This window comes from Protopterus annectens, chromosome 2.part1 (genome assembly GCF_019279795.1).
Source record: "Protopterus annectens isolate FY-2018-M chromosome 2.part1, PAN1.0, whole genome shotgun sequence".
Lineage (NCBI taxonomy): Eukaryota > Metazoa > Chordata > Ceratodontiformes > Protopteridae > Protopterus > Protopterus annectens.
The window spans coordinates 1,621,592,523-1,621,618,498 of NC_056729.1; positions in this window are offsets into that span (position 1 = coordinate 1,621,592,523).

The window sequence follows — 25,976 nt, forward strand, 5'->3', positions numbered from 1 at the left end:
AAGTCTATTCCATAGCATGGGCAGTCTCTGGGTAATGAACCTGTCCCTCCAGCATTTTCTGTTGATTGTGGTAATGAGGTTGAGGTCTCTGGAGCATGTGGTGCGGTGGGATTGAGATTTCTTTAGATGCAGCATTTCGAACAGAGCTGGGTCAGACATGGCTTTGTAAGTCAAGCAGAGATCACCTCTAAGTAGGTGATTTGAGACAGAGAATAGTTGTAGTTTTTTTAGTATGTCCATATAGGACACATGTTTAAGGCCTAGGATCATCTTTATGAGGTGCTTTTGTAGTCTCTTCAGTTGTTGCAGGTGTTTAGTGAGGTACATACCAAATGGAGCACTGTACTCAATGATTGGACTAATGAGGGAAGAGTAGAGGGAGACAATGACCTCTTTCTTCCTAGATGCAAAACCCTTAGTAATAAGATGTGCCACATAGAAGGACTTTCTGACCACAGTGGCAATGTAGTGGTCAAAAGAGAGGTTGCTGTCAACCTGTGTTCCCAGATCTCTTATAATGCCTTCTGTGTTCAGTGGACTACCATTGAAGTGGTAATTCATGGGAACTGGGTTTTTCTGAAAGAGGATGATGACACATTTTTTGTTATTGAGCTTAAAGCCATGGTTCTGACACCAGTCATTGGTCTCAGTGAGGCCTTTCTGTAGGATGTCAACATCACTTGAGGAGTTAATAATAGCTCCCAACTTGCAATCACCTGCAAACTTTATTAGCCAGAGTTCCTTCGTGTTGGCCTGGAATTCAGAGAAATAGATAACAAACAGGAGAGGACCCAGGGCAGAACCCTGTGGGACTCCACTCATGACTGGTTGGCAGTCTGCTACTTTCACACTGTGGGTTCTACCTGTGAGCCAGTTTGCAACCCACTTAGTGATATAGGGGATGATGCCTAGCTTAGTGAGTTTTTTCTATGATTCCTAAGTGGGGAATGGTATCAAAGGCCTTGGCCAGATCAAGGTAAGCTGTATGAACTACCCTTCACAAAACCAAACTGTGTGGGATCCAGAGTTTGGAGATTCCCTATATTCTTGTTTATTAGGTCCATGATGATGTGTGCCATAGCTGTGCATATCAAACACGTCAGGCTAATGAGGCGATAGTTCCCAGGGTCTGTAGTCACTCTTCATTTGTGGAGAGGGGTGACTGTAGCAGTGTGCCATTTGATAAGAAGAAAGCCTTACATGAGGCTGTGATTGAACAGGGCACACAGGTGAGGTGCCAGTTCACTCTGTAGTTCATGTAGAACACAGCCAGGGATATTATCAGGTCCCATAGAAGCTGTATTTTTGGCCTTGGACACTGCTGTTTTAACCTGTGCAGCAGTAATACTGGGTGCCTGGCAATCTACTGGTATTGTGATTGGTCCTTTGGAGGGGAGAGGGGTAAAGCTGGCACTGAATATGTTGGCCAGTATATTGGCAATATCTGTTGGCTTGGAATAGGAGGTACCATTGTGCAGTAGCTCAGAGCAAATCTGGGTATTGCTGTGGAGATTCTTTACATGACTACAGAAGGCCTTGTGGTTTTAGCGGATTTGATGAGGAATCTCAACTTTTTTTTGAGGCTGATAAAGGAGTTTCTCCAGTCTTGGGACTTCACCTTATTCCACATCAGTTTCCTCCTTCTGTTGTAGAGTTTGTTTATGGCAGGGGACCACCAGATTGGCTTCCTTTTTTTGGAGGAGAGCATCTTGGTTCTGTTGGGTATGGCGAGATCCATGCATTTGTGTACGTGTTCGTACAGTGCATTGGTGTATGATTCGGTGGTCATGCAACTGATCTCCATTTGCATGGGTGCTGTGAAGTTAGCCACCTCTGTTTTTAGGACCCCAAAGTTAGCTTTGGAGAAGTTTTTTTTGGTGGATACCTTTGCGGGGGGGGGGGGGTGCGGTTGTATGGATGTGGATTTCCAAGGTGATTAGTTTGTGGTCTGATCTAACCAGGGAGGAGTTGAATATTGATGTAGAGCAATGGTTGCTCATGTTAGTAATGATCAGGTCATGGATGTTGCTACCTCTAGTGGGGTTAAGAATGAGCTGGTCCAGGGCATTGGAATTAATGAATTCTAGGAAACTTTGGGCAAGTGTATTGGTACATGAGTAGTTTTCAAAGTTAATGGAGGGGTAGATGAAGTCACCCAGTATGACAGTGTTAGGTTGGACCCTAATATTCTCCAGGGTGCTTAGGAATGTGGAGTGTGAGCCTTGTGACATGATTAGGGACCTATAGCAGGCTACGACCTGAATTGCTGTCTTACCCAATGTCAGCAGCTCCTGAAGTATCTCAGACAAGTTATGTTGGGCTACTAGTCTAGGCAGTAGATTTTCATGAACGCCGAGGTACCAGCTTGATGTCCAACCTTCAATGAAGGCACACCCATTTACGCATGTCTTTCGAATGCCCACCCAACCGCGGGGAGGACATGCAGACTCCACACAGAAGGCACTCCCCACACTCCAGCCGAGAATCGAATGGGAGAACCTCTTGCTATGAGGCAACAATGCTACTGCTGCACCATCGCTGTGCAAAAGCCACATTTACAAAATGAAAGTTGCAGCACCAAGAAACTATCAACCCGAGACAGGAATGTGATATAAAGGAACTTGAACAGGAGGCTGTATATAAATGTTTGGGAATAGATGTCTAGAAATGAAGTCCAAGCTATAAACCAATTTGATCTTCCGATTTTAAATTACAGCTTTGGTGTAATTGACTGGCCCAAACAGCACTGAATCAGTTGGACAAGAAAATAAGGAAAATGTTTAATGCTTGTCAAATGATTTATTAAAAAGACTGCATTCTGTCATTATTTATTCCTTGGTCTGAAGGAGGTATGGACTTCCTCATAACTGACTTTATGTGTATATCTTCAGTTGTGGGACTGCATACATATTTGCTGACCTCATCAGATCCCAACATAGTAAAAGTTCTAAGCATAAAGAGAACAAGTCTAAGATGACATCCTTAATTGGTTTAGCAGAAGCATATCTGAGAAGAGTTGGAATAGAAATAAAGTCAGAAGAAGACATGACTCAGACAGCAACTGAAAGTGGCAAAAACAAAGGAAAGGATACAAAGAAAATTACCAGAAGAAAATGAAAGAAAACTAGAAAGTCCACAGATATAGTAACAAATATAGAGAACTTCTAGAACAATCTCATATTGACAAAGATCTGAAGCAGGAATAATTAAGGAGATGAAACTGAAAGATGAAAGGCTAATAATGGCAGCACAAGATAGTGGGCTATATATGCTTTGTTTTATAATGTCCATTGAAAAAGTATGCAGAACAGACAAATGCAGGTTCTGTAAAATGGAACTGGAAACAGTTGTACATCTCTTTGCTGGGTTTGACACACTCTTGGCTGAGGGCCTGTATACTGAAAGGCACAATAATGAGATAAGGCTGTTGCATGAGAATTGTGCAAGCACTACGATACTCAAGTAGGTGAGAAGCATTGGAAACAAGAAATGCAAAACATTATCAACATTGATGACGTTTATATCACATTGGATCACCCAACCTCAACAGTTTAAAAAGAGATGCAAAAAAATTAGATATAAAAAAGACAAAAGTAACATTAATCACATGAATTGCAATAGGACTAATAAAAAAGAATGTTAAATTGTACTTAGATATGCTACTAATACATGGTACTACATATGAGCTGTAGAAGGAGGCAGTTCTGGGTACATTGCAGGTGCTGAGAAGGATACTTTTTGCTAGCATCAAAGACTGAAGCAATGCTAATTTCATGACCCTTAATCATACCCTGACTTAAGAGTGGGGTCCATTCCTATCATGGTATTAGAAACCCAGCTCATTTGGAGAAATAAAAAGGACATATCAAGTATAGCATAGCCACCTGCATCATGAATACATAATACATGCGAAAACCCATATCTGGTTTTACGAGACAGCAGACAAGACAGCCACTCTATGTATGGCTTGTATAACATTGCACTCCTCTCTAATGTACTGGGTAACATAGACTGTACATGTATAGGAATAAAAGCCCAGTCTGGAGACTAGTCAAAGAAGTTTGTGGACATGAAGGGCTAGCATTCCTGTAATTTCCAGGTAGTCTGTGGTGCAGAGGGGAGTAATTCCAATGTGTGTGTTTGTGTGTGCAACACCCTTGCAGTTTCCATGGTTTCCATAGTGGACACACACACACACACACACACACACACACACACAATCACGTGCATCACCACTTCCAATGAGTTCAGTTCCTATAGGGCCATCTGGTTGTTAAGTGCAAGTTCACTCTGAAAAATAACTGCTCACTGATCAGGACTAGCTATTTGCTGCAGCAAATACCAGCCCTAGGTGATTTGGTCACATTGACTAAGGGTGATATGAAACCTCAAACACATGTTAAAATGGGAATAAAGGGATTGATGAATGTGACAAAGGGAGATACTGCCAGCACAGCTATCTGGAATTTTGTAAATAATTATATGTCATTTGTGAATATCAACATGATTTATATAAGATGCTTGTGTTACAAATATATTACAACTATATATCAAACTGCTGGTACAGAAGCGTGTGTTGAAAAGGTTTTTGCAAAGTGCTTGTGCTTAAACTTTAACCACAGTGTGCCCTACTAGAATAGAACAGAAATGTATATGCACTATTGCAATTATTTAAATGTATATATTGTAACAGTAGAAATTGGAATGCAGGAGGTTAACTTCAGAAAAATAACATAAATTAAATCACTTTATACCAACACCATAAAGGATGATATCTTTCAGTTTAAATGCAGCAAGGAGATACAATGTCTAAAACTAGGAAGCTTTCTGTATTGTCTATAGGGTGAAATAATTACTTGTCTTGAAATGTGAAGGAATGTAATTGTTTTATGACTTCCAGCATCTGACAAAGATCTGAGGTCTATTTATTTTCACAGATAGATGCTAAATACTGTCAGCTTTCAGCAGTGGGGGTTTCACCTGGGAAAGTCAGCTGACAAGAAATTATGTCATTCTGCCTGCTATCCCATCAATAATATTTGAGATATTAATTTGAGAACTGCCTTAGAGAGACAGTACATTCTATATTCTGTCTTGGACCTGACAAGATTCATTCACCACACATCTGCTTTGCTCTCTAAGTAAGTTTCTTGGGTATAGTAATTCTCATAGATTCAGTCAGGAATATAGAGAAGGTTAATTTAGATATGTTTTCATTTATTTATTTGAGACTGTCCTGCAATTTTGCTTTAAATATTTCCTGTGATTTTGAACTCTGATGTTAGTGTGAATATATACTGAGTATTTTCTTGTTCTTTTATTATTTATTATTAAATATTTTTAAACATTTCATTGTGGCTGATCTGTCTGGAGATATTTAAGTTTTGAGAGTATTTGCATATTTATTTAGTGACACTGTGTGGGCCACTCTTAATAACCTTGTTTTTGGTCAAATTACTTGTATTAATATTAATATTACCCAGTAAGATTGGACATCCTTTAAGAGCCTTAATGTAGCTGATAAGGAGTTGGCTGGTGGTAATGATATCTACTTTATAGTCTGTGCAAAAGGGGGCATAGCTAGTAAACCTGTGCCAGCCTTTCTCAGGTGTGTGTGTGTGTGTGTGTGTGTGTGTGTGTGTGTGTGTGTGTGTGTGTAAATCAAACCTCAAAGAGTGTGTGTGTCAGCTATTTGGGCAGGAACATTGAGCACTGGTTGGACAGAGGGGGTGCTGGAGGTCTTGGCTTGGCCACTGAAATAAGATCTCAACTCAATAGCTGTGCCAGTGGGGAGTCTTATTGGGGATCTGGAGAAAGAGAGAGAAACCAGACCCAGACTGACTGTGATCTCTGTGTACTCTTAAGGGAATTTGCACTTGCTGCAGAGAGCTGCATCTGGAAATACTGTGTGTGCATCATTATCCTCCCAGTGTACATCCCCCACTTTTCCCAGTGTTGAGGATAGATGCTCCTTGATTACCGGTGCAGTGGTGGGTTGTCACAATGACAATAATGATGACACAAGCTGCGCCACTAATCCACATTGCAAGTGATGCTGAATATCCACTATATCCTGGTTCATGACTCCTGTTTGCAGTTCCCATATTGTGATTCAAATGCAATACAAAGCACCCATGCTGGACACAGAATGTCATCAGGTGTATTTGGTGTGCTGACGGCATGCTTATGCTGCCTTAACACATCTGGCACTTATGCTGCAATACTGCCCTGACATAACCATTATTTTGGTTATTGTCTGTTCTATGATGTACAACATGAGCATGCATTAAGAAGCTGATCAGTCCCATGACATGACTACATTAGGACCTGTCCTGGACATGACAGCAGCAGTAAAAGAGCAATATGAGCTGGAAGTGGATTACATGTGCTGGAAAAGCCTCACCTTATGCAGCAATAGCCTCAGTTTATGGCAGAGTTAGTGATGACTGATCAACAGCAATGGGTCTTAACAAAATTTAATGTAATAATATTACAAAGACTAAACATAGTGAATGCAGTTTTAATATGAGATTGTCCTGGTCAGCACATGGTCTGATCACTCTGTGAGTCAGGCATCATCTTAACACAATACAACATGAAAGATGTTGTGAGTCAATGTCATCATTAATTACACAAATGACAGGCAACACAATAATGCAAGACTGTCAACACAAACTATATGAGATATAGGAGGTACATGGAGAGGGATATGTGCCAGAGTGGCCTTGTTGTGGGGATTAACAAGAAGTGATAGGCTTTATGATCTCCTCTGACAGAGATGGGGTGCCACTGTGTGACTTGAATTTGGATGCAGATTGTTATGAGGAGGTGTCAGGGATGATGATATGGATGGGGTGTCACTGCATAATCTAGACGTGGATGCAGTTTCTTTATGAGGGATGCAAAGGCTCAGGACCTCTTGTAATTGAGATGTGGTATGACTGCATGACCTGGATACAGTGTGCTGGCAAGGTGTTCCAGGGCTCATGATCTTGCGTGACAGAGATGGGGTTTCACTGCATGAGCTAGGTATGGATATGTGCCTTCATGTGCATAAACACTGAAGAGTGCAAGGGGATCTGACAGCTTGTGACAGTGGTATGGTGCATGTACCCTGCAAAGACCTTGATATAAGTTCACTATGGTTTTGTACCCTAACTCAGTCATGGACAATGCTGGCAGTGTTGCCACCAATAATGACATTTGCAGTTCTACTTCAAAAGGTGATAATTTCAATGGTGTATATATGTCACCAGAAACCTCACTGCGTCCATCATTTCCTAATATCTGTGCTCAATGTCCACATGGAGCTCACAATGGTGACAGCCATTGTCTTGGCAAATTCAACATAACACAGTCATTGGCTCCAGTGTAGACTGTATAGCAGCAGAATGTGCATGGATAATATGCCAACAGATCTGCTGATTTAACTCTCACAGCTGCCTGCATCAGAGCGGCCAACTGTGAGATGTGACATCATTTTGTATTCATATATTTCTGGCCTATGTAGTTAGTATGGCTAATTCAGAAGAAATGTGTACATGTGAACACAACTATTCAGACACAGCTGAAACATGTATCTAAGTGTAATTAACAAGAGGTTCTTCAATCTCTGGAGATGCCGAACACTCAGCTTGTACAGTCACAATGTCCTAAAGTATTTGTGGCACTATCTCTACCCTCAGATACCTCATCAGCCAAGAGTGAAGTGACAGAAATGGTGTTACTGTGTCCCTAGAGTGTGACTCCTGACCATGCTTGTCAATATCATTGTCAAAAGCACTTGCAGTGCCAATATCAGCCCTTTGTTCAACCTCTAACATTTCTATATCACATTCTCCATCCGTGATCCCTGTGAATGCAGATCGCAAAGGCCACCATAATGAATCCAGCAGCATATACCACTAGTAGAATGTCCATGTAGCATGCGGAAAAAGTGTGTTCATGCAAATGACATTGTAGGTTCATAAGTGTATAATAGACTAACGACTGCTATGATCCTTACAAGCCTAGCCAGACAACCCAAATAAGAACCACCAATCTCATTTCTATAAGGAGTAATTTACTGACTGCTTCTGCCCATCAGAGACATAGCAGACACACCAGGGGTGAATTTCCGATTACCCATCCATTTCTCCAAGCTGCACTTAAATAGGGTTAGGGAGGAACTCTGCTTCACATGGATGGAGATATCTGTCTCTCCAACATGTACTACCGAGGTCACAAACAAAATTTTGATTTTTTTTTTTTTTTTATCTCATAATTCTGAAGATGTTTGTTTTGCAGATGTGCAAAAGGTTCATCAAAACAGGGTCCAGGAATGCCTTGTATACCAAGCAAAGATCACTTTTCAGAAGTCTGTATGATATTGAGTAAAGAGGAAGGGCATTGAGGCAATCAATGTAGGACATTGTGTTTACTCCCCATATTCGTTTTGGAAGGAACCTTTGTGGGCATTCCAGTTGCTGCATTTGTCTGGTCGGGTACATACTGAAGGGGGCATTATACTCTATGATGGGTCTGAGGAGTGCCGAATACAGTGGTATGATAACCTCTCTGGATTTAAATGCCATACCCTTACTTATAAGTTGAGACTGCGGTGGTGGTGCTGTGGTAGCGTTGTCGCCTCACAGTAAGACATTGTCCTGTTCGATTCTCAGCTAGAGCGTCTTCTGTGTGGAGACATGCATGAATGGGCGTACCTTCGTTGAAGGTTGTCCATCAGGGCTGGCAACTCTGTACGTAAAAATCTACTGCCAATCATTAGTGGACCGGAGTTCCACTGTGGCAACCCTTAACCGGCAAAAGCTGAACGACACAACAACCCTTACTTATAAGTTGAGCAAGACAGAAGAATTTTCTTAGTACTTTCAACACATAATAACTGAAGGCTAGTTAACAATCTACATACGTTCCAAGATCCCGGACTAGTAAATCAACTTTTAGGAGTGTTTCATTGATGATGTAGTTACACGATGGGCAGCTTCCCAAAAGGTACTATTTTGAATAGGTATTGAGTTTTAAGCCATTGCTTTGGCATCAAGTGTTTGTTTGTGTTAGACCTACCTGAAGGGTGTCCTCATCATGGGAGAATTCAATGACTGCTCTTAGTTTGCAGTCTTATGTGAACTTAGTCAGCCAGAGGCCTTTGACATTGGCTTTGATCTCCAAGAAGTACATGCCAAAGAGGAGTGGGCCCACCAAAGAGCCCTGAGGGACTCCACTGGTGACTGGCCTATTTGTGGAGGTGGCCTCATTGATCCTAACCTCTTGGGTCCTATCCATGAGCTAGTTAGCTATCCAATTTGTTATAAAAAGGTTTATGCCTAGCTCTGTAAGTTTATTGGCAATGCTCAAGTGGGGTATTGTATCAAATCCTTTAGACAGATCAAGATAGGCAGTATGCACTGCTTTCCCCTCATCCATTGCCTTAGTGCCTTTTTCAAAGAAATTCACCAAATTCAATAAGCACGACCTTCCTTTGACAAAGCCGTACTGAGATGGATCTAGTGTCTGGAGGTTTCCTATGGTCGTACTGATAATGTTCATAATAATTCTTTCCATTGCTTTACAAATAAAACTAGCTAGACTAATGGGTTTCCAGGACCTGTTGAAAGTCCTCCCTTATGAAGGGAATGACCATTGTAGCCCTCCATTCTTGTGGCACAAAGCCTGTTTTAAGACTATAGTTAAATTGTGACTCCAGGGGTCTTGACAAGTCATATTTCAGACTGTTCAGTAGGCATCCTGGGAAGTTATCATAGCCCACTGAGTCTATGTTCTTGGCTTCAGCAAATGTATCCAGTATATGCTATCTTATTATAACTGGAGGGGTTATGTTTGAGGGTATTTCTTGGGGGATGGTTGAAGGTGAGAGGGGGGGTAAAGTTAGAAATTAATTTATCCACTAAGAGGGTCACTATATTGCTAAGCTCAGTGAATGTTACACCATTAATCACCAGTTCAACACATTGCTGTGTGATGCCCTTAAGGTTTCTGACATAGCTGAAGAAGGTCTTATGGTTATCTTTCACTTGGGAGGCTATCTTAACCTCACAGTTGGCTTTGTTTCACCAAATTAGCCCTCTTAGTTGCCTATTTAGTTTAATGAGAGAGTTTTTATGTTTGCGGAAATTACCCTTCCTGATTTTTGCCATAAAAGTTTTGTCTTTTGTTGTATATCCCATGTAATTTGGGATGCCACAAGTGTAGTTTGTTTCTTAGGTTAGTACTAAACTAACTGCCCTTGTGAGCCATTTTAAGACTAGCCAATTGTCTCTTGTGAGACTCAAACCCTGCACCTTATGTTTGCAAGGCAAACACCTTAACTCTTCCTGATTTTTGCCATAAAAGTTTTGTCTTTTGTTGTATATCCCATTTAATTTGGGATGCCACAAGTGTAGTTTGTTTCTGGGAGTAGTTCTGGGCTTCTTTCTGGCTGTTACTGGGGCTTGTTTTTGGCTTACTTTATAAATTACTTCCCTTCTATAAGGTTAGCTTAGTGTACTTAATTTAATATTTATTAGCATATTAATTGTGTGGTTTCCTCACTCCATTTGACTTGTTTGGGAGAATTCAATGACTGCTCCTAGTTTGCAGTCTCTATGTTAAACTTCAGTTGTTTGACACTGGATATTTTAAATGAGTATGCCATTAGTGATTTTCTGTAACACAAGTATCTTGCCCAGTGTGCTAAATGCAGTGTGTAGACAAAGGTAACACCTGAGAACATTGAAAACCTGTGTTCCTCGTATCAAAAATTGGATGATTTGCTGCTATTATTAGTAGTAAATCTAGACTTACTGAAGATGATTGCACTTGTGCAACTGACACAACTTGGAAAATGACTGTTGTGATGAGATAAAAAATATTAGGTTCATAGATTAGTACTAAGCTAACTGCCCTTGTGAGCCATTTTAAGACTAGCCAATTGTCCCTTGTGAGTCTCAATCACTGCACCTTTTGTTTGCAAGGCAAAAACTTTAACCATTAGGCCACCCTCCTAACCCCAATATTAGTTAAAGTACAAATAGAACACATTTATGAATGAAGTGTCCTCTGCCAGTAAAGGTCACTCAATACCTATTAAGATCAATCCTAGTGATGACAGCTTTGGGACTTAGGATACAGTTCACTTCACTGCTGTACATATGATTGACTCTGCTCTGAACAAACTTTTACAATGTGCCAAGCAGAGTAGCACTCAACGACTTTCAGGGTTAAAGTTAGATAATTGGATGGGCAGCCTCAGGTTCCAACCTGGTCCATTGTATGTTGTCCTCCTTGAGGCTGGAAGGATCTTATGAACATAATTTACTGGCTAGTCTTCTAATGCTCAGTAGAGCCATTGCCTATTGCTTATCTATAAGCCTATGAACCTGTGAGAAGAGCAGGCACAACTGAGTTACATTTCTGGCCCTTGTGATCTTCTTTATTTGTTTTCTGACAGATGATTATTCTTTGGTTATTGAACACAAGTGTCAAAGCAAGACCTCATATATATACCCGCCCTGATTAACAAAGCCTCACTCTGTGTCCACCCATAATATATTTTTGGCAATAACTTGTTCTTTTCCTGACATTGTATTTCTTGTACAACTTACCTTAGTCTCATCACAGAACATGGAATTCACTATGCACAAGGAATGCTTACAACTAAATACTGTCTGATAAGAAGTTTAAGACAAACTATTAAGTGATCTGAATTTCCTCTTTTATGTATGGAAAATGCTCAACCAAGATAAGAAAAATTCTAGTCTTGTATAGGACTCCCAAAAGATAGACCTGCTGATACATTGTTTTTTAGTGGCAATTATTTGTTTCCAGGATTCATTCAAACTGACTGAAGCTTAATATTGCCTTAAGTATCCCTGCTACTTGGTCAGCTAAATCTGCTGTTCTTGCTTAAATGGTCATCTGCCTTTGTATTTTAATCTTGTATTGCTATTTTTTTCTGATGAGTTTAGCATTTTCAAAAACACCATACCTTGGTAAATCAGGCAATTAATGTTAAACAGTAACCACTGCATAAAGATATAAATGATTGCTACATTTGCTAACTAACTAACCAACACCCATCTAAGGTGCCTCACTGGGAATGTTTTATGGTTAAAAGCAGTGTAGAGACAACTATAGTCACCCATGTGCACTCCAGCATTCCACAACTGGAACTGAACTATAGACATTGCATCAGTCCAACACTGGAGACACATTTACTCAGTCTCATGGGACCTCCATAACTCAAACGCCCTATGTACACAAAGCATACCACCATAAATAATGAGATATTCTGCATCTCCTTATAGATCAGTATAAAGGAAATATAACATATAGGAGCAGATGCATGGTGAGGCTGTAGTATTTCTTTCTATACATGCTAAGCTCAAGGTCATATATGTGTCAATACAAATCACTCAGCATTTCTCAGACAGTTGACTCATGGACAGTGCATGTCTACAAAGGAACTCCCTTTGCAATTTCTGTGCTAAGCTCGTTTCCCTAAGGATGATTTACTGTAAATTCTGCATTGGCTTATATACTAATATAATTCCCAATAAGGTATCAATATAGTAGAGTTTTATGCAACCAAAATATCAAAACTATTAGACAACAAGGAAAAAAATGTGATGTTTGGCTGCAGTATTTCACATGATATTCAAACTATAGCGCTAAGTGACAAAATGACATCTGTGCAGTCTCAGATATTCTATTTTCTTTGAGTGTCCATCTCAGTCCCTTGCAGTCTTGATCAGAAGAAGCTAATCAAGCTCTAGGTCTGTTTCAATGTGTAGCCCTTCAGAATTCAATACAGTAAGAAGTCAACGAGTCCTCCAAGAAGGAGGGATTGCTACAGATTTGTTTATATGCTTTCCTGATACTACCTACAGCCGCACATTGGCACTTTGCTACTGGCTTCCCTGGAGGGCTGGGTGTAGTATGCTAAGGAAAAAGGTCTCACATCACAACAGGGTATTCAGATGTGACGTGAAAATAGAAAATCTGGCAATTTTTTGAAAATGGTGATTTAGTAAGCAACTCTACAATTTTAATTGTAGGAAGCCAAGAAAAATAGCAACGTAAATGACAAGAATGACCATTAAGTCTCTGAGCCCTTGTAGGAAATGTTTATACTGTGCCACAAACAAATGTCTCTATGTAAAGTTTTACTACTATTCCTTCTGGAGAGAGACAAGTAATGTCTCTATCCATTTTGTTCATACAATATAACTCCAAATAGCTGTGCTCAGCTATAGTTAATATTAAAAAAAGGGACTGGTATTTGACAATAGAGCAAAGTAAAGAAAATTATTTGACTGAAAATTAACCCCAGCACAAATTTTATAAAGCATTATATATTTTTGCAAATTTATGCAGAGTGTAAATCTCTTATATACTCTGTTAGAAAGAAATTGTACAACTGCAGCACTGTTGACAATATACTCTCACTTTCAGGTCACACATCCTTCATGTAAAGGAAAATTCATAGATCTCTATGAAAAGTTCTCTCTTATTCCAAGATTGTGCAGCCTCAGAATGAAAATGTGTTGGGGGTGATAGGGGCATAGCACCCCAATCAAGGTATAGGGGTGCTTGCTCCACAGAAAAAAAATGTTTATTTTCAAATACTTTTCTGTCATTTATTTAATGTCAGTCATCATTTGGCATTTTTGCAATAACGCCATTTGTGAAGAATTGTTCTAAGCTCATTCACTTATTTATTTTCCCGTCTTACACTTAATGAAATACAGGACCACGTGGGAGTGAGAACCTGTTCTGTCACTCTTTGGGCACAAGGCATAGAACCTTATCTTGAATGGGGAGCCAACCCAACTCATCCCAGGATGCACATACATAACACTGACACTGAGATAGCATGTACTCCTATGGGAAATTTAGAGGAACATCAATTCACATACAATGTGGGATGTGAAAGAAAAGTGGAGCATCCAGCAAAAAGCAAGCAGAAATAGGAAGGATATTCAGACTCAGTGCAGATGGCACCCCAGCTGAGAAATAATCAGGAAAACCATAAAGTCATAAAATCAAAATGTTAACTTTCTGTATTTGTTTCCAGTTTTGTCTAGCTCTTCTTCGTCTCCTCCATCCACCACAATTTACCCAGACTGTGATACACACTTGCCATTCTACATCCTGTCTTCACCATTCACATCCTACTTGATATTATTCCACATGCACATTGTCTCTGTATTGCCATTTTATCAGATGTTCTGCATTTTTAAATGAAAACATTCAGCTTTTTGAGTGACCATGTACCATAGAAACATAAGCTATCAAGTTTCCTTCCTAGGCATACCTCTCAACTGTACAGATTTTCACAGAATGTCCATATTTTTGCATCATATTTTTGGTCTGTTTCTCATAAAACTGTGTTTTTTCAGGAAAATCGTTGGTAAATTATTGAGGATATTTAAGTTTCAGACTTCATACCATTCAGAAAATTAATGCGAATGCAAAACCTGTTATTCTATCAATTTTCTAAGCTTGAAAGGGCAGTATTTATAAAGTTTCCCTATTTGGGGGCCTTTGCTCCCCCTCCCCTATCATTTATGGCTTTGCCCAGATTTTTTTGTTCTAAGAGTTTGAGAGGTATGCTCCTGGAGAAAAAGCCCACTTCTTCCTTTGTTCCCATTGAAGGTATATGCTGAGTACGGACAGTAATGTCAACATCCTTTGTAGGAGGTGGGGCTTTTTTGTTGTGTCTGATCCAAAACATACATTCAGTTAAACTGCATGCATTGTATAAGTGACTAAATTATAATTTCATTAGCGTCACATGCCTTCAACAGGGCAACTAAATGCATCAGCCTACAAATCCATGAAATATGTATGAAATCTCTGAAAGAAGAGTAGTTTTGAATATTTCTGTTTCATAACATGCTTCCCAGTAACCTTAAAATAAAATTATTTTGGTGGAAACCTCATTACTACTCTTTCATGTGCTAATCAATAATTATTAAAATAGCCACTGTTCCTACAAACCTTGGATATCCTAGGTGCATTAGCTTCACCAGCCTGATATGCAAAGCCATGGAATGTATCACAGTAGAACTCATTCATTCAGAAATAGTCCACTTAAAAGCTCTAGACCATTCTCAGTTTAGTTTTATGAAGAACAGGTCATATTTACTAAACCTAGTAATCTATGTTGAAAAGGTTACAGAGTACTAGACCATGCTTATCTCAACCTGGCACAGATTTTTGACACTCTTCCACATGCTATCACTACCGATGAATTAGACAAAAATGAATGCAAACCCTACATTCTCAGCTCTGTTATAAACTGGCTATCCAACAGATCTCAGATTGTAAATGATGCTGGTACACTCTTTGAATGTAAAATTCTAAATAGTGGGGTACCACAGGTGTCAATACTGGGATTTTTCTTGTTTGGCATTTCTTTTACAGATATATAAACCAAACTTGTTGATGACTGCAAGTTGGGCACTGTTATCCACCCATCCACTGATATTAAACAGCTCCATTAAGAGCTGTAATATGCACACACCTGGTGTAACACAAATGATCTCAAGCTAAATGCAAAAAAAGTGCAGCACAGTAACCTTGGCAAGAATCTGCTCCCAAATCATATCTTACAGATGGTGCATCAAACAAATGACAATCACTAAACAGCTGAATACTTATGCAAACTACTGCTTCTCATTTTATTATCATGATCCCACAATATCTAGAATATGTTTCTATATGGCACAGTTATTTTCTAAGAGAATATCTTTAGGATGCAGAGAAGTGCTATTACCACAGTACTCTACTTCTGTCAGACCCATCATCAAAGGGATGTATTTCAAAACATTGAAATACACAAATCTAGAATGGCTAAACATTGATCAAAATCCAAAACACCAAAAAAAAAAAAAATACAATACTTATGTTTTTTACAAGGAGGCAAACCCCCCTGCACCCCAACCACCTCCTGCTAATTATATATACTAACTCTGAGATTGCTGTACAGCGGGGAAAGAGAAAATTCCCTGATCCCCACTGTATACAATCTTGCATAGACTTAAAACCGGTAAAAGTAATCAAATGAATTTCAGTCACTTCTGCCGGTGTTAAAAATGTTTGAGATTATGAACATCCAATTATATGGAGTGTTTCCCATGAAATGCAATACCCTCTTTGTAATAAATACATCAAGCATATCACTGTACTGGAGATGCCCCAAATATTTCTATCCAAGAAAATTAAAGGTGTTAGTTAAAATCCTTCAATTCAGAGTCATAGCTAGGTTATCTGGCACCCCCTTCAACTATAACTTGAGAAACACACACACACACACACACACACACACACACACACACACACACACACACACACACACACACACACACACACACACACACACACAAAATGTAACAGTTTTCCCAGACTTGTTTGATTTTCTACATAGTATTTATAGTTCCAGTTAAGCAGGGCTTCAACTGTTCCTTTTTCTAGAACTGCAGTGCACTTCACAACATCATTGTAACACAGTGACATAATGCTGTTTCAGTTATTCCAGCTGTAGTTTTGTCACATGTCGTCACGTGTCATAGGAACAACATCACTGGAAACATGCATTTCAGTTTTCACATTTCTGCTATTAAAATTTTCTTCAGTATTAATAGCATAAACACATTATTTTCTGCTTTTTCTTTCACAGAAGGTTGCACATTGCTTATTGGACTTTTAGACTTAGAAGAAGAAAATTCAGTACTATTTTATTAGAGATCTTGAGATCTCCTTGCGATACCAATTTTTTCATATTACTGGACATAACTATTTTAATCCTGTGTAGTGTTAACATTTCAAACATTTTCGATTTATTGTTGCTGTCAGGTTCTAGCCATAGTAACTAACTAACCATAGCACAGAAGTGCCTCATAAAGAGGATTACTGGCCTCAAACAAATGCCCTACACTGACCGTCCCAAAAATCTCAAGCTTTACTCCGTAGCATATTGCTTACTCCGAGGTGATCTCTGCCTAACATATAAAGCTATGTTAAAGCCAGAGCTGTTGGACATGCTACACTTAAAGAAATCCCAGTCCCTCCAAGCTACACGCTCTAGGGACCTAAACCTTGTCACCACAATAAACAGGACATGCTGGAGGGATAGATTCCTGTCCCAGAGACTTCCCATACTCTGTATGGAAAAGGCTACCTATCTATGTCAAGGAAAGTTCTTCATTCGCACTCTTCAAGAAAAATCTTGATGAGTGGATGGGAAATAGGAAATACAACCTAGGGATCACTTTTGTGTCTCTGCTCGACAGTGGCACAGGAAAATAACTTTCTTGGGTGGCATAAGCCAGGGAACCTTGTTGGCTAGGCTTACGTAGGCCCTTGGGCCGATAGCCTAGTACCTACCTATGAACCTATGAACCTTTGTACATACATGTAAATATGCATGTAAATATTCATTGTATACCATACTATGTTGATATTCTACTGTGCTTATGTTTATTATATAATTTTTACTAATTTCTTAATTGTTACTATGTCTACTGTGTTTTGTGGAACTTTTCTCCCCGGGCCTCCACTGAAAACGGGCTCCTTGAGCCCAGTGGATCTCCCCAGACATCAAACTGGAAATAAATAAATAAATAAATAAATAAATTCCTAACGTTAAAAAAATGTTACCAGCTACACTGACCAGCATAAGGAACTGCTGTTCCCTTAGAAGTGAAACCTATAACTTAGGATGGCTAAAGCAAAGCCATTGTGCACAGACAAGCTTAGAGCAGCTAGTCTGTACATTAAAATCACTGCTTTCACATCTTAGCACAATTTGACCTAGTCTAGTGCTAAACCCTAGAGACTATCCAAGGACACCTTTGTATAACGCATTCCATGATTTACAGTGACCCACCCAAATCAGATCCAGGCAACTTGGATATGCAATTTCCAAATGCCTCCATAGCCAGCTTGGTAGATATAGGCATCCTTGTCTTCTTTTCACAGACAACCATTTAATTGTTAAAGAAGCAAATACAGTATGTGACAGATGCACAAACACAATTTCACTAGAGGCAAAAATCTTGCATATAAACAAGGTTGTCAAGAACTCACACACACACTACATCCACCACACATACTGCCCACCACAGACATAGAATAACTTATGCTGAGGTACTAAAAAGCAATCTTCCCAAACCTCAAAGACCTCCTAAGTCTATAAACAGCAATGCCTATCATCAGCAATCTATAAAGCACTCATCAAAAGTAACACCAAACACCACACAGATGACTACAGCCAGTGGAGCCCCAAAAGAAAGCCCATAAGGCAAGAAAACCTATTTCCCAGGACTCTTGTCACAGGGGACCCCACTGTATGACACAGAAATGTCCACATCACCAGACTGAACAAGGAGAAGATGATAGTTAGTTGCTTATTTGTTGCCAGGATCCACCAAGTTAGGTACACACTCAAGCGACAATACCACAGGTACCAGTATAATTCTATTATAGCCTATGTGGGCATTAATGCCCTAAAAATACTTCTCTGGACTATATGAACAGAGACTTTCTGGATCTCCATTGTTGATCGCTCTGAATATGTGTCTCAAGCAGGTATGTGGTTTGCATTGAACAGCATTCTACCTTCACCAAGGATGATGCCACAGTAAGAACAAAAGATGATTGACTTCAATAATTGGATAGTTTCTTGTGCCTTTCCAGGGAGAGTCAACATTTGTTAGCATGGGAGGACATGTTTAACAAACCATGTTGCTTTGCAAAGGATGATCTGCACCTATCCCTCCTAGACTTTTGAGTATTGGCTAAAACTTTATCCACTCCCTTAGAGCCTTTTTAGGCAATGCCAGATTCACAAACCTACCAACATAGCAAATAAAATCCAAAGAAACTTAGAGGTGTTACTGCTCAATGTTAAGAGCCTAAACAAGAAACACCACACCCAACAAGCTCTCTTCACTCTGGAGAGCTTAGACATCTGGGCCATTACCTAGAGATATCTTAAATCTACAAAAAATACCACAGCAAGGCTTCAGTGCCTTCCACCCAATTAGACCATCAAATGCACAGAAGGGGACAAAAGGTGGAGGAGCCTCAATCTATATTAGCAGCAAGCATAACTCTAAATTGGCTAAATAGGACATTGCCCTGGAATTTATCTATGTGCAAATTACTGTAGACAAAGTCCCACACCATTTTCTAGCGAGCTATAGGTCACCCTCTATGTCCCTAGAATTCCATATTTTGGACCTAGACCTACTGGATACACTCATTATTAAACCAAATACCTTATTCTTGTGAGACTTTAACTAACCTTCCATAAACTGGGAAACTTACCCTGCCTGTTACTCCAAGGCACAATGATTCTTTGACTTTATTAACATAAATCCCATTGACAGTGTGCACACCCACCAGAGGCTCAAATAAACTTGATATGGTGGTACTCACCACTATGGGAGAGAATTGCACCCCCCCCCCCCAGTGTCACATCCTCACTGGTGAGGTTGAACCACAAAGCTGTCTTCTTTGAAACAAAAATCAATTTGGAAACTCCAGCAAAAACTTTAACAGTTAGGAACTATTCTAAAGCAAACTTCATCCTATTAAGTGATAGTTTGTCAAAATGCAATGCCCCTCCCAACTCTGAGTTTACAGCAACCTATATAGAATTGTTCACAGAGACTGTGTGCAACCATATAAATGACTGTATAGAGGTTTATGTACCCAGTAAAACTAATCCCAAAACAAAATCTAAAAACAAACTACACTGGTGGAATCCTAATCTTAACAGTGTATATGACAAAAGGAAAAATGTCATGGCTGAAATCAGGAAGAGCATCTCTCTAATTAAACTAAACAGTAATTTAAGAGGACTAATTAAGTCCAACAAGGCCAATTACAAGGTCAAGATAGCCTCACAGACTAAAGACAACTACAAGACCTTCTACAGCTTTGTCCAAAAGCTCAAAGGCAGCAGACGTTAGTGTGTTGAAGTGGTGGTCAGTAGTTCCACCTTCACTGAACAGAGCGACATAGTGAATTTGCTGGCTGACAAATTCAGCTCAAACTTCACCCCCCACTCTCCCTCCACCTCCGCCCATGAAATACTTAATAGCATAACTCTCCCAACTATTAACAGGGAGCATGTCCTGGCCATGCTCACTAAGGCCAAAAACAGCCTGAATCAACCACATCAATATCCCGGGATGCCTCCTAAATAGCTTGAAACATGACCTATCAGGACCACTTGAGTCATCTTTCAAAAATAACCAGTTTTTTTTACCATGATAATGGAGAACCGTAACGGTTATACCACTTCACAATGGTGGACCATCAATGAGTCCAGAAAACTATAGGGCTTATTAGTCTCACTAATCTAATATACAAAGTCATGGAACAAATTATCTTGGAAATGATCAACAAAGACATAGGCAACCTTCAGACACTAGACCCAACCCAGTTTGGCTTTGTCAAGAGAAGGTCATGCCTACTAAACCTGGTAGACTTCTTTGAGAAGGTCACCAGGGCAATGGATGAGGGACAAATGGTGCATACAACCTACATGGCCCTTCCTAAACTGTTTGATACAATATCCCACTCATTTAACAAATCACTGAAGTGGGCATAAACCCCTACATAACTCACTAGATTTCCAGCTGGCTCACAGATAGGATCTGGGAAGTCAGGATTGGTAATACCATCTTCACTAAGAGACCTGTTATCAGCAGGGTACCTCAAGACTCCATGCTGGGACTGCTCCTATTTGACATCTACTTCTTGTAATTAAAGGCTAATGTCAAGGGCCTTTGGATGACCATTTTCACAGATGACTGCAAATTGAGAGCTATCACAGGATCAATCCATGACACAATTATCTTACAGAGGGTCTAACACAGACAAATAATTTATATCCAAGTCATGGATTAACACTCTATGCCAAGAAATGCATTATAGTGCCTTTTGGGAAACTACTACCCAGGCTAATTACTCCATCAATAAGACACCCCTAAGAGCTGACCCAGTAGTCAGGGATCTGGGATCTTATGTAGGCAGTAATCTGGCCTTTGACCAACATGTGGCTAAGGTACTAAGAAAATCATTCCTTGTCGCCTAACTTATAAGTAAGGGCATGGTATCCATGTCCAAGGAAGTCATAGTGCCACTGTATTTGTCCCTTACCATTCCCATAATTGAGTATAATGCCAACTTTGGATTATACCTGGCCACAATCCTGATTATAAACATATTGTCTTATATGGACCACCTTAAAGCTCAATCTCTATACTTGTCTCCTACAGGTTATTGAGAGGTGATCTGTGCCTGGCATACAAGGTATCCTTGGACAAGCTCTGATGGACCTTTTGCGCATCCACTAAATGAACAGCATCAGAACCATTTGATCCAAAGATTTAGATTTTGCTTCTGACATAAACAAGACATGTTTAGTGAAAGAGATATGTGTCTCAGAGGATAGCTATGTTTTGGAACAGCCTCCGCATTGATATCAAGGAGAGTTAATCCCTAACACTATTTAAAGGTTCACTGGGAAATTGAAAATTCACTATGCATCTGACCCCAGGGTCTCAGATAGAGGCAGACAGTAATGCCCAAAGTAACATACTACCCCACAGAACCTCTAGAAACGTTCTGAAATGCCGTCTCCTAATAAATGCCCATGATACATAGGTACACAATTTGGTTGGGTTGAATGGCTAGGCTTATAAAGGCCCTGGTGGTAATTAACCTAGTATATACCTATGAACCTAACCTATACCAGCTTCCAATCTATCTCTGCTTTTGACTTAATGGCCATTTTTAGAAAGTCTGCCATGATTGTGGCTGTCATGACAGAGTAGTAGAAAAAAAATTCAGCAGCAGAAATTCCTAAGGGAAGCAATCATAATAGTTCTATATTGAATTAGTAGTCTAAAAGCAAAAGCATAAGGCATTTGTCCACAAAGGTATTGCAAAGATCAGAGATAGTTAAGAAACCACTGGAGGCATCAGTTTATATAAAACGCAACTGCTTTTTTTTAATAATCCACAGAGTAAATTAAAATAATAGCCCATATGGCTTGCAGCTGAAAATGAAAATAAAACAGTACCCGTGGTTACTTTCCAGCAACTATCTACTGTCCCTTACAGCCCTGTCTTTTAGATGTCCCAGGGTATATACCTCAACCTTACCCCATTTCCAGCTCTGTAATCAGCATGACTGTTTCAGGTGTTCTCCACAAGTTAACCTTGACTGAGCTGGTGCAACTCAGACCTCTAGGGTCCTTTAGGTAAGCTCTTGCTGATGTTTCCTCCAAGTGAGGAAGGAACTTGTTTTGCTGCTGCATACTATCTGTTTTTGTGCAAGATTAATTGACAATCCCTACCTTATTATGCATCATTTTCTGACTAATGCTATGGGAACATCTTATTCCTAATGTACATTTAAAGGCATAAGCACATTTTTGAAACACTATCTATCTATCTATCTATCTATCTATCTATCTATCTATCTATCTATCTGTCTGTTCTATTTATCTATCTATCTGTTCTGTCTATCTATCTATCTATCTATCTATCTATCTATCTATCTATCTATCTATCTATCTGTTTTATCTGTCTGTCTATCTATCTATCTATCTATCTATCTATCTATCTATCTATCTATCTATCTATCTATCTATCTATCTGTCTGTCTGTCTGTCTGTCTGTCTGTCTGTCTATCTATCTATCTATCTATCTGTCTGTCTATCTATCTGTCTGTCTATCTATCTGTCTGTCTGTCTGTCTATCTATCTATCTATCTATCTATCTATCTATCTATCTATCTATGTCTATATCCAGCTAGAGCCATGGTGTTTATATATATATATATATATATATATATATATATATATATATATATATATATATATATATATATATGTGTGTGTATACATAGTAGCATGACTGTCGTTTTGTTGGACAGAAAATAAAGCTGGAACAGTTCACTGAAAATGAAATAATTGCACATTACCGGCTGTTTTTCTGTGCAAGATCTCAGAAAATTGGGACTGGGGTTATTCCCTTTTAACCTCTGTAGTACAACCTTAGAGTTGGTATAATTAATTAGCACATGGTATGGATGTGTTATTTTTGTTGTGATTTCAAAAAGGTGGCATGCAGTGATGTGTCATTTTCCTTTAGGTACTTGCTCCCTTATATACAGGAACACACACCTACCCACCCATACCCAAGTACACATAAATATATATATGTGTATACACACACACACATATATATATATATATATATATATATATATATATATATATATATATGTCTACGACAGAAGCACAAGTTTTTAGAAACTTGACATTCATATTGTCAATATGATATGGTTGAGTTTCCAAAAACTCACACTTCAAAAAAACAACAAAAATCTACCTGTTTCCTATGTTTTTGAAGGGGTGAAAGCCCCCTGCACTCCCATACCCCCTGCATATTATATATACCAAGTATGAGATCATACTACAGTGGGGAAATGGGTAAATTTCCCGATCCGCACTATACCACGATCTCCATCCAAAAGCTTTGAGTTTCCAAAAACTTGAGCATATTGCCTCAACAATACAAATTTTGAGTTTCTGAAAGGGAGCATATATATATGCATGTATGATATAAATGTACACTTTTGTATGTTTCTTTTGATATTTGTTTTCAGTGGCGGCTGGTGACTTCAAAACAAAGGGGGGCTGCAGGAGACAGCTGAATGGGTGGGGGTCAATGGCAGGGGGTGTGGCCAACTAGAAAGGGGAGGAGCTATGCTCAAAACCACAAAAACTAACTAAATACACTGCCGTGGGTGCCAAACTGCCATTATGAGTCCAATCAAGACAAAATGAAGTGTAGAAGAATAAAAATATTTCAATGCATTGGCTGCACAACAGCTTACTTACTATCTAGATGGAAACAAAAAGGTTGTGAGGCATGAAAAAATAAATTACTTTTTAAAATACATTAAGGGAATGCCAGTCAAAATCAAGTACAAGAAAAACGAGCAGCACTCAACTCAAACCACTTATTGCACTGCAGTTCTAATTATAATTATATTCAGCTTTATTAAAGTACCAAGTAACTTGCTGAAAGTAGAAATCTCTAATGCCCCCACTTGTAAACATGTTCCTTATCCAAGAAAAGACCTGCTGCCTGACATCTACTTGTTTCATGGGGAAAACATGATCAAAGTAAAAAATAAAAAGCAAACAAGAAATAAGCTCAAGATACATTGCTTAAAAGGATTACTGTACAGGTTATGGACCACACAATTGGCAATCTGTTTAGTTTACGGGTAAAGCCTGCAGAGATGACTGGAAGTCCCCAAGTATAATGAGCTTCTTAAAATAATGTAATCCTGTCCTTTATTAGAAATACTGTCATATGCATTTCAATACCCAAGGCTTATACATTATCTAGTTAAGTATTCTATACATGGCAACAACAGAAAGGCTTTCAATGTTGGCAGTTCTTTAACAGTATGCTTATTAAAGCTTACTTGCATCTTACAATCTCAACCAAGCTTACCTGATGGTCATTAAAGTATTGCTACTTAAACACAAAGCAACAGGCACTCTGAGTAATAAGCATAAATCCACAGTACAAAAAAAATGACAGAAACCAGACCATTCTGCAAAAATCAAGGACAGATGAAAAGCCACTCTAGTACTTGTGTCTACCTTGGATGGGTGGATACCCTGCACATTTACACTGCATATCTACTCCTTGCCTTGCTTCAACACATCCAGAGTCACTACGTGGGGGAGTGGGGTGCAACAAGTATGTCACAATTTGAAATGTCTCTGGCTGACTGTGATGACCCTGACACATTTGCCATACCTCTCAACCTCAGAGTAAGAAATCTGGACAAAGCCATGCAAAGAAGTGGGACAAAGGTCCAAAATAAGGACAATTTTTAAAATGTTGCTCTTATAAACTTAGAAAGATAATAGAATAGGTCTTGCATTAGTATGACTTTTCTGAATGGTATGAAACCTGAAACTCAAATGTCTGTCATTTTCTAACTTCAGTCTTTAATGATTTGCCAAAAAAACAACAATTTTATAAAAAATGGACCAAAAATGTGATGTAAAAATATAAAATAGCCACACAATACAGCTGAGAACCTGTCAAAGAAGGGACACTTTAATATTAGTACTGCTAACTTGAGCAGCTGACAAAATAAAATAATCTACATGCATGTCTGAAATAAAAGTAATCTATAACTCTAATTATTACAGTTATTTCTAAATTGTAAATCCTCCATGTTTTCTTCCGAAATTGCTATTTTGCGGAGGGATTATTATTTGAGCCAAAATCAGAGACAGTTGAGAGGTTTGGCTATGCCTAATTCTATAAAGCAATTTATTTGCATGTACCTCTCAACCTGTTAATGCAATAAATCTGGACAAGGCCAAATATATTGGGGGAACATATAAACAGTACTAAAAATTGCTCTTGTATAAACTTAGACAGTAGACAGAACAGGTCTTACTTTAGTATGAATTTTTCTGAAGGTTATGAAGTCTGAAACTCAGTGTGTCATTATTTAGTGACTTAATTCCTAAATGATTTGCCAGAAAGCCACAAATTTTATGAGGAACAAACCAAAAATAAGCAAACATCTATTCATTCTTTGAAAATCTGGACAGTTGGGAGGTATAGTTCAGCTGGGGCTGTCTAAGTTTGCTGCCCTTCCCCGTCAAAATCATGGTCAAATGGAGCCTCCCCCTGCAGCCATTCCAATGATCCATTACTTAGCTATTTCACTCCATTTACCATAAACACTAATGTGCATACTGATTTACCTCTATGATGATTTGGACTTCATTTGAAAGTTTTATTTTGCATTTTACAACACAAACAGTAAGACATCTGCTAAACAAACTTAGCAGTAAAACTTCTCTGCCCTTGAAACTCACATTCATTGAAACAGGATTCAAACCACATTC